The sequence below is a fragment of the Populus euphratica genome, unplaced genomic scaffold (genome assembly GCF_000495115.2).
Source record: "Populus euphratica unplaced genomic scaffold, PopEup_1.0 scaffold7.1, whole genome shotgun sequence".
Classification (NCBI taxonomy): domain Eukaryota; kingdom Viridiplantae; phylum Streptophyta; class Magnoliopsida; order Malpighiales; family Salicaceae; genus Populus; species Populus euphratica.
Window position 1 is genome coordinate 474,272 of NW_011499871.1, and position 11,581 is coordinate 485,852.

An 11,581-nucleotide genomic window follows, 5' to 3' on the forward strand; every position below is an offset into this window, starting at 1 on the left:
AAAAAAACTAATCCCCTAGTGATTTACCGTGTATAAGGACACAAATTACTATTTGTTGTAATTGTATAATTACAAATTTGCCTTTAAAAAGACAATAAAGGAAGCTTTGAGGAGAAGATTATTTTTCACTATAATACAATTGTTTTAGGCATTTTGTTTAAGTTTATACATTATTTTTTATATATATAATAAAATTACTACTTTGACATTGAAATAAAAAAAATCCTATGCTTTTGTTCTAAGGGTGTTTTTGTTTTATTTTTTTATAATAGTTAAATTACTTTGATGCTCTTTATGACAAAAACAATGTACCTCTTTCATAAGAGTGTGTTGGTCATTTTATTATGGTTTTGTTATTGAAGATTTTAAGGTTACTCAACGGTATTATCATAATTATCATGTATTAAATATTATTAAAGAAAAAAAACATGTTACACTTGCTAATGTGTAGCAACCCCTACGCTCAGCCAGTAAGTGGCTATCCGGCCACCAAATATAACCTTCAAGGGCATCATTTATTAGAAATGTGTGTCGCGCGTGTATTAAAAGCATCGCTGATTTAGCACGGGAGATCTTTTTTCTTCTTTTTCCAGCCTGTTTATTTCTGTGTTTTAAAAGTATTTTTAAAAAAATTTGAAATTTTTTTATTTTTTTATTAACTTCAAATTAATATGTTTTTTTAGTGTTTTTAAATCATTTTGATGTGCTGATATCAAAAATGATTTTAAAAAAATAAAAAAAATCATTGGCATATATTTTAGCACGAAAAGCTATTTAAATAGCAACAATAACCACACTTCCAAACAGGCTCTTCATCTCTCTTCCCACTTTGAAATTTGCGTTACCCATGAAAACTTTCAGAGCAACCCCTTAATTTCTTTTTCCTTCATATTTGTTTCTTGTCATTTTAATTGCTATTTTTTTATTTTAAAATAAGCTATAAAATTACAAGTTTTTTTAATTTCTCCCCCTTTTATTTTATAATCTATAAATAATCTATCAAATTATTATTATTTTTTAATTTCACCTCTTATCATTTTTAAATATATAAATAATATATCAAATTGTAAATATTTTTTAATTTCACCCTTATTATTTTTTAATATATAAATAATATATCAAATTATAACTATTTTTCAATTTCTCCCTACTATTTTTAATCTATATGTAATCTATTAAATTACAAATGTTTTTTAATTTTACCCCATGTAATTTTTTTCTTTTAAATATGGTCCTTATTCTTTTAGCTACTATTTATTTTGTTTCAAATCATTTTTTTTTTCAAATCTCATCCTCCATGGGTTTTTTTTTTATCAAGTTTTATCTCCATTGTTTTTGTTGCCTTTTCTTTTGTAAGTGTTTTTTTTCTTTTACAATTTTATATTTTAAAATTAAATTTGTTAAGAGTTAAGCTTTTTAATTAAGTTCAGGTTCAGGATTTATAAATTATAGATTTCAGAAATTGAACCAAGTTTAAAAGATTCGTCAAGGTTTACTAGATTTTTTTTTTAAGCTAGTGTTTTCTTATTTATTTTTTATTTTTTACGGTTTGATTATATTGGATTAGTCTTCTATATTGTTTTTTAATTTCACTCGTACTATTTTTTAATCTACAAAAAATAATTTATTAAATTACAAATAGTTTTTAATTTCACTCCATGTGATTTTTTAATCTTTCAAAAAAACATTTATCTTTTTTTAATTGCTATTAATCTTGTTTTGAATTTTTTTTTTCAAATTTCATCCTTATTTTTTCTTATTTTTTTATGATTTTGCAAGTTTTTTTTAATTAATCATTTTCAATAATTTCATTATTTAAAATTAAATTGAATGGGAATTAAGTTTCTTGATTTATGTTGAGTTTGAGATTTAATGAGTTCCAAGTTTTATAGATTATACTAGGTTTAGGAGGTTCATCTGAGCTTTTTTTTTTCCTTCTTATTTTTTAAAGCTTATGTTTTCTTCTTATTTTTGAGTTTTTCTTTGTAATTTTTTTAGATTTGCCTTCTATTATATTGTCATTAGGTTGTTTGATAATTTTAATAGCCTCATGTTTGTTCTTTTGACCTTTTTTTCTTTGTTTTTTTAGTTTATTTATTGTTGTTGTATTTTCTTGTTTTTTTAGATTACTACTTGAACCAATGATTCATAATTTAGTTTTTTTTTTTTACCCTAACAATTTGTTTGTATTGGGAAAAAAAATTGCTCTACCCGCGGCAAAGCACGGGTAACAAATTTAGTGCTTATCTATTTTATAAATAAATGGACAAAGTAGAAAGATGAAAAATAATTTATATTTGGATGCCCCATACAAAGATCATTTGAATTTATCACATTATTTGCATTTAAAATTATACATGAAACTTTATGGGATAAAAAATTTCAAAAATTCAATTTCTTAGCTTATGGAAGAAAAGTTCTATTTTTCTTGGTATCTTTATAGTGGAAATTTTCATTTTGTTAAGAGATAAAATATTTAAGAAGCACCATTGACAACTATATTTATTACAGTTAATATTTTGTCCTTTTCTTCTATTATCAAAATCTTTTTCAAAATGATAATTCTTCAACATCATGACATTGAGAGGGTGGTTGATTATGCGATTGCGATTGGTAAAAAGTAGATTTTACAAAAATCATTTTTAGTTATGGTTTATTGTAACAAAATATATATTTGATTAAAACTATGGTTGAAATTATTGTTAACTAAAAATCAGTTTATATATGTTTGGTTAAGTAACTTTTATAAGTGCTTTTGGTAATAAAATTACCAAGAATGACATGCATGAATTTTCAATTTATAAATAGCATTAATGTGCATTTTTTTTATTATATATAAAAAAATATTACATTATTGTTATTCTTTAATAGGATTTCTATTAAACTAATTGTTATCTTATCACGGACATAATCTAAACTTGCAATTTATATGGATATGCTATCATGTGTTTGTAAAATCCTTGATCTTTGTTTCATACTTCAAATACACTTTCAGTGACATTAATGACATTGTGAAGTGACAAGTGCACTATTGAATCGCTCCTCCTGACTTATTGGTTGTCCTCGACATCAAAAAGATTGGAAGTAATATCTCTCATTTTTATATAGACCTAGATATCCATAGTCATTTAAGTACTCAGCATCAACCAAATAATATCGATGACAAGTAAGAAAATTGTAACTAATTTTGAACATATAGAATAAACATAATTTAAATTCAAATAACATTTAATTAATGTAATTTATTTATCTTTAAAAATTTTTAGAAATTTTATATTTGGATTGTTAATAGCCTCTAGAAAAATACGAGTATTATGAGCACTACATTCTCATCTTATCCAAACAATGTAAATTACATATCAAAGTTACATGCGACTATTACATTATACATTGACACATCTTTTCTACTAATAAATTGTGTTTGATTTTATTGAGATACAAAAGCATTAACATGTGTGCTGTCAATCACGCCACTGCAGTTCTACTCAACAAAACAATAAACAACATTTTATAAACAAATCATAAAAATATGAAATTAATTTTTATTCATCATCAATGGTTGAAAACACCATTTTTCTAACCTTAAAATGAAGCATAAATCTTGAATTTATCACAATTTCTCGTGGGGTGTTTAGGAATTTAGGGTCTTTTAGTTTAATAATATATAATGCAAGCAAACAAATTGCCCTCAATACTTTATTGAAATATCAACCTATAATTTCATCAAAATGTTGAAATATTTATTGGACCTACCTATTTGCTGCCCTTAATGTAATAATATACAAAAACATTGTTACCTTCTCAATAAAAGTTATCCTTTTCAACGATTTCAACCCATATCATGTTTCCAAGTCATGACAAAGGTTTCACAATGTCGTTGCATCCATCTTAAATATGTTAACATACCATTTTTAGCATCCTCGTACTACTTCATTCAACTATCTCATTCATGTATTATATAAAATCATACGAGTTTTCTTATGCACATAACTAATATAATGCATATGTAAATCATTGACTGTGCATAACAGTAGTTTTTTATGATCAAACTCTCATTACTAAAATGACTCGACCTCGTTATCGCTATAATTTTTTATCTTTATTATTATCATTGTTGTCATCATCATTAGTTCTGCTATAATCATGCCCATCATCACCACCATCATTATCTTTTTTATTATCATTATCATCACCAACACCATCAGCTCCACCGCCATTACTAACACTATCATAGTTAATATGATCAATAATATGATTCGATATAACATCATAATCATCATCATAATTGATACCAAACATAACATGAACCTATTCAAATGCCATATCTACATGTATATATTCAATAACAATTTTTTTTGTTCATTACAATTTACAACATAAAAACCATCCATCATTTTTTAATATCAATTGACAACATTATTTATGAGCTTTAAATATATGAAAAAAATTAGTATAATATTCAAGATTTATAATATCAACGTTCTATGTGACATGCATAAGAAAAAAAAATGAACTTTATATATTATTTTGTTGCGCTTGAAAATGATAAGCAAGGGATGACAATGAAAATCACGCACTAAATTATATACATGGTTGTTACCGTGAAATAAGAATTCAATCAATTAGCTTTTATTAATATTTTTACAACAATTAGTTACTTTATTCAATGTTGAATAGAATTGAAATGTATGCATAAATCCATTCTAAAATAAGCTAATTTGATAGCAAACTCTAATAAAAAAAGTGTAAAATCCTAATACTTAAAAAACTATAAGAAATAGATGTTATGCATAATAGACATAATTAGATGGAGAGATTCAATACTGCATATTGAAAGTTTTTTAAAAAATAATTATATTGCATATGTAAATGAGAAGTGTTAATGCATCTTAAAAATAATGAATTTAAGAAAACCAACATAAATACGATTAAATTACTAGGTTATAAACAGCCAATACAAGTTTTATTCAATAAACTGATAACAAAAGACATGATCATGAAAATGAAAAACAACATATAACATAACTCAAAGATGTTTTCAACCTGTATGTCCTAAAGCAAAAAGATTTTAACTAGAATTACACAAGTTGTATATTGCTAATATTTTCTTAAAAACCCTATAGAAACTTCTACTAATATAAAAACACTGTGGATTGCTAGTGTTATCCAACTCTCTAATATATGAACATTGTTAAATTAAAAAGTTTGATGACAGTATTAGATCATTACAGGTTCAGCTAATGAAAGATCATTTAAATAAATATATTATGTTGTTCTCGTTAATTAAATAGCTCAACATTGATCGATGTAATTTAAACTTAAAAGGAAGTTTGCTAATACACCACAACCTGAAAATAGCCTAATTTAAACTTTATTTGTACGTGTGAGCAAATTGTTGATGATATATTATATTTTATTATAGCTTGTTTAATAAACTCCATTTTTTTTAAAAAAATCCATGTTAATAATGTAACAAAATAATATAGTAAGCTCTTGTCTATGTAATTTCTTGAACAAGTCTTAAACAGTTTAGAAATTACAGTTTGGGTACCCTTATATCCTAAATTCTAAAACTTGTGTTTATATATATTATAAATAACATCCTTATTATATGAAACCATAAAAGATAGCATTTATAGTTGGTTATTATAGCCAAAACAATGATGAAACTAGAAACCAAACATATAGAAACATAAATAATCAAATATAAACTAAGGTTTTTGTTGGTTTGGATGTTCATTAGCATGATTATCATAATAATAAGAGATTTTAGACAATGAAATCCATGGAAAAAATTAATCAAAATTGTTCCTTTTCATTTTTAAAACGGCTAGAAAAGCTTATCCAATCATAATTAAAAAAAATTACCCAAATGATACAATGTTAATGAAGTGTATAAACTTGAGATGTAATTGTAATACAAATACATATAAGTAGATATAGAATAAATCCCACTTTATAATTAATTTGCAAAGGCTCTGCAACATGCAAATAAAAAATTACAATAGTTTATAACCATGTTATAAAATAAGTAGTGTTAACATGTAATTAACTGAATTAGAATATACCTTCCATATACAAAAGGTATATTTCATAGGAGTTCTAAAAGAATATATATTAATTTATTTCTCTTGAAATAAGAAATTTATTCATTTCAGAATATAAAACCTATAAACTGCCATCTATATGTTTGTCTATAAAAGACATTCCTCCAAGAAAGAAGAATAACAAACACAGTTAAATAAAACCTAAACTCTAAACTTTATCAAGTAGAACTAGATTTGTATAGATGAAAGGCATTTTAGTTTCAATTTAGAGTATATGCCCAAAAGATGAACATTGATTGGTAGTAGTCTTTAACATTTCAAATGTAAAATAGGTGAAGGGAAAATTAACATAACATAACCAAAACTTACAATCTCTTTCTCCTATCTAAACAATAAAGTAGGAAGACCATGTTAACGATAAAGTATTTAAAAACTCAAAAAAATACTTATAAATAATAGAATTACTAGAATCATAATGAAATCTAGGGTAGGTTTAGAAATGTGATGGCTCAACTAGTTCTCCAAAATTAATTGGTCTATAAATCAACAAACAAGAAAAAAAGATACGTAGGGAGAGTGATGGCTTATGTAAGGTTAGAGGAGACGATGTAGAAAAAAAAATAATAGGAGAGATGGGTTGCAATGTTACATGTTATCCAAGGAGGCTAGTTTTGTCCAATATGTAATAAGGAACCATGTTTTTATTATTTGATTAATGTTATTGTAACTATATTTTTAATGTTCGATTAATGTCATTTGACCGGCTTTTCACATGAAAAGTTGAAAAAAGATGCTTCTTATTATCTGTGATTATATCTCACTTAAGATGAGACAGGCTTGTTTGTTTCTGCATTTCAAAAATACTTTTAAATTTTTTATTTATTTATTTTAAACTAATATGTTTTAGTGTTTTCAAATCATTTTGATGTATTGATATTAAAAATAAGTAAAAATAATAAAAAATTATTAACATATATTTTAATATAAAAAAATATTTTTAAAACAATCACAATCACACTTTTAAATAAAATTTTAATTTATTACCAAACATTATAAAATTATATTCCAGAGAAACAACAGAAAGCATTACTCTCCCAAGCACATATCAAATAGCCTTCTGGTACAGTATCGGAGATAAACTAAGGAGTCGTTTGGCCCGTGAATAAACTAGAGTATTTAAAAATTTTAAAATATATATTTTTTTGAATATTTTTTAGTTTTATATACTCATATTAAAACTAAAATTTTAAAAATAAAAAATATTATTTTAATATATTTTTAAATAAATTAATATTTATCACTTTAACACCCGCAAAACATAATAATCTATCTCTGAAAACCAAACCAATTAATCGAAGGTACGATTCTCTCTCGCCCCCTCTTAGGGTTTTTCTTTCTCTCTTTTCCCCTCTCCATTCCAATCGAAATCTGTAAGTGGTAGAGTTCTAGGGCTTAGGTGATTGTACTGCAGGATTAGAGTTTGAGAGTGGTGGTTAGAATGGATATGGACTGGTCTGAATCTAGGCACGAGCGACGTGAAGAGAGGGATGATGTGGACGACAAGGTGAATGGAGTTGAAAAATCGAGCAAGCATACTAGGAAGAAGAGCGGCAGAGGAGAGGAGAGAGAGAGGGAGAGGGATAGAGATCATAAGAGTAAAGACAGGGAACGGTCGAAGAAAACCAGCGATAATGATGTTGGTAAAGATAAGAGTAGGGATAGTAAGGTGAAGGATAAAGAATATGACCGAGAGAAGTCTAGAGAGAAGGATAAGGATAGGAAAGATCGAGGGAAGGAAAAGGAAAGGGAGAGGGATAGGGAAAAGAAGGAAAAGGAAAGGGACAGAGTGAAGGAGAAGGAGAAGCATAAGGATAGAGAGAAGGACAGGGATAATGATAAAGAGAGGGAGAGGGGGAGAGAGAAGACTAAGGAGAGAGAGAGAGACAGGGAAGCGGATCAAGATAAAGAGAGGTCCAGAGAGAAGGATAGGGCTAGCAGGAAAAGCAACGAGGAAGATTATGATGACAAGGTTCAGATGGATTATGAAGATGAAGTGGACAAGGATAATCGAAAACAAGGGAAGGTTTCTTTTCGTGATGAAAATGAACAGAGTGCTGAAGGTACTCACTCATCTGCCTCGGAGCTTGAGCAACGCATTTTGAAGTAAGTCAATCACCACCGATGCTCTCTTTTTTATGGTTTGCATTTTTCCTTTCTATTTTGGATAATTTTTAGTATAATTTGATGAAATTTATGTTTTCTATGAGGATTTATTTTGGACGACTACATTTGTTGCGAGCTGTAACCAGTCTAAATTAGATGTTTGTTACTTCCAAGAGTTATCTTTTCTTGTTTCTCATGTGTAACGCCAGTGTCAGGTGCTCCTGATTGCTTCACATATATACTTTATATTACTAGGGAAAGAGTTTCTATAATTTTTCTAATTACATAGAATTCCTCTCATGATAAAATGAGCATGCAGTTTCTTTTATGCATACATGCCAGGTAAAATTCAATGAGAGAAGATGTTGCCATTGAGCAATGAGCATCTCTTGACAGTAGGTTCTGCTCCCTTGCTTTTCTTGTCATGGCCATTTTGTAGATCTTTAATGGTATGGTGATTAGCGAGGCAAACTGGTAAAGGGTGGGCAATCACAGTACTATGCCACTGTTGTGTGATCTATCATTTTCTGCATATGGATGATGGTTTTCCTCACATCCAATGTGGGTTTGTGCAATCAAAATATAATTTTGTGTTTTTTTATTACTTGTAGATTTACCTGCTTTTGCTTTTTTGTTGGTGTCCACAATTCCTGTATTAGTGTTAACTTCTTTTATGTTTCTTTGCAGCATTTTTCTTGATTTTGATGATAGTCTTCTTATTTTCCTGATATTCTTCAATTTATAAGTTCATCCAGCTTCATGTTATTGTTATGCCCTACTTATACCTTTTTTTTCCCCGCAGGATGAAGGAAGAAAGAACAAACAAAAAGTCTGAAGCTGGTTCTGACATTTTAGCATGGGTTGGTAGGAGTCGCAAGATTGAGGAGAACAAGCATGCTGCGAAGGCGAGAGCCAAGCATCTCTCAAAGATTTTTGAGGAGCAGGTTTCCTTCTTTACTACGTTTCATGTATTCTGACTTCATATGTATTATGATTTATTCCATGCAGTTTTGATTGTGGTTACTATGCTATAAATTTTCTCAGGACAATATTGGTCAAGGAGGCAGTGATGACGAGGAAGCAGACCAGCATAATGCTTGTATGATCCTTTTGGCATTCCCCGCCCCCTCTTTATCATTAGCCAGTCGTTTAAAAGCATATCTAGAATAGACGATACATTTGTTTAAACTTGGTAATTTTTCATAATCATCTGAATTTCATTAGATCAAATGAGTTGAACATGTTCTTATCTGTTTGTTCATAAAAAATTTCATTGAGAAATGAAATTTTATATGTTCATAAAAAATTTCATTGAGAAATGAGATGTTCAAGCTTCATTTGAGGACATCTACAACTAGTCACGTTTTTATAACCCACAAATTTAGTCTCTTGGAATTGTAATCGGCAAGTCTAAGGTCATATTCTTGGAAGCCAAGCCATAATTACATATAGTTGAAATTTTAAGGTCTTTATATTTCTGTTTCTGGCTGATTGAATCAGTTATATTTTAGCTAGGAGTTATGGCTAATGTTGTTAGATTGATTTATTTTTATGATGGAACCTTTTAATAGATAATCTAGCTGGAATCAAGGTTCTTGATGGCCTTGACAAGGTATTGGAAGGCGGAGCTGTTGTTTTGACACTCAAAGATCAGAATATACTTGCAGATGGTGACATCAATGAAGGTAGAAATAGTTTGGTGTTTCCTTCATATGTTTTATGCCCCAAGTTTCCTAAAATGACAAAGCATTTTTGTGTAACAGAGGTTTTTGGTCTGATGTGGCAGAGGTTGATATGCTTGAAAATGTGGAAATTGGGGAGCAGAAGCGCCGGGATGAGGCTTATAAAGCTGCTAAGAAAAAGACGGGTATCTATGATGACAAGTAAGCTGATATTACAAGGATAAGTTCTACCATAGTTTTAAATTCTGTAAAATTGCTAACTACTTCGAGATGTCCTGACATTTTAGGTTCAATGATGATCCTGCTTCAGAGAAGAAAATGCTTCCGCAATATGACGATGCCAATGCAGATGAGGTTAGATATTTCCCCCTTTCCCTTTTCCTCCTCTCCCTAGTGTGGTTTCTGAATTATTAGCAAAAAATGATCATTGTCTATTGGTGATTATTGTCAGGGCATAACTCTTGATGAAAGGGGCCGCTTCACTGGTGAAGCAGAGAAAAAGCTGGAGGAGGTATACTGGTTCTCTTTTAGTAGAGATTGAGAAGATATGTGTGGTTACTCTGGATCTCCTTTTAGTAGAGATTGAGAAGATATGTGTGGTTACTCTGGATCTCCTTTTAGTAGAGATTGAGAAGATATGTGTGGTTTTTGTTAGCATTTCTGATGAAGGAACCCATTTATTATTTATTATTTTTTCTTTTTCGTAATATTTCCAGCTCCGCAGAAGGCTACAAGGTACTTCCACAAGTGCTCGCTTGGAAGATCTAAACTCATCTGGAAAGATCTCATCAGATTACTTTACTCATGAAGAGATGCTTAAGTTTAAAAAGCCAAAGAAAAAGAAATCTTTGCGAAAGAAGGATAAGCTAGATATAGATGCCCTTGAAGCAGAAGCTGTGTCGGCAGGGTTGGGTATTGGAGATCTTGGTTCTAGGAAAGATGGGAGAAGGCAGGCCTTAGAGAGGAACAAGAGAGATCTGAGGCTGAAATGAGAAACAGTGCTTACTGATCAGCTTATGCTAAAGCAGATGAGGCATCAAAATCACTTCGACTAGAGCAAACTCGTCAAACTAAAGAGGAGGAAGAGGAAAGTCTAGTGTTTGTGGATGATGATGAAGATCTTTATAAGGCATTGGAAAGAACAAGGAAACTAGCTCTTAAAAAGCAAGAGGCAGAAGCATCTGGTCCTCAAGCAATTGCTCTCCTTGCCACCTCCACTTTGTGCAGTCAAATTGCAGATGATAAGAACCCTGAAATTGGAGAGTCACTAGAAAAAAACTTGTCTTCACTAAGATGGAAGAGTTTGTCTCGGCTATCCATCTTGCTGAAGGTACTTTTTTTATTATATGTTCTTTTGTTTTATAGAATATTACACAAAAAAGAAAGAGTTCTGATGGGATGGAAACTTGTGTTGCATTCATATTGCTCATAGCATAATAGTACACAGACGAGAAAATCTTGCACATACTATATACCAGGTTGAGCTGCATGGCCATTTCTGACTGTTCAAGGTTTATGCTAGCTCTTGACCTTGTATTATTTGGTAAATCAATTTTTCTAGTTATCATAGTTATGCTATCATGCTGCTGCTTTAGTCACCTATAATCTCCCATCCATTTTACTGTATTATTGTTAAATGTGAATGTGAGCTATTTGATGCTCAAGATCAGCTAGAAATCACACATTTGA

At 29.3% G+C, this 11,581-nt stretch overlaps 1 pseudogene; it reads left to right on the forward strand.

Moving 5' to 3' along the window:
- Positions 1 to 7,348: 7,348 nt before the first annotated feature.
- Positions 7,349 to 11,272, forward strand: LOC105127239 (SART-1 family protein DOT2-like; annotated as a pseudogene).
- The last annotated feature ends 309 nt before the right edge of the window (positions 11,273 to 11,581 follow it).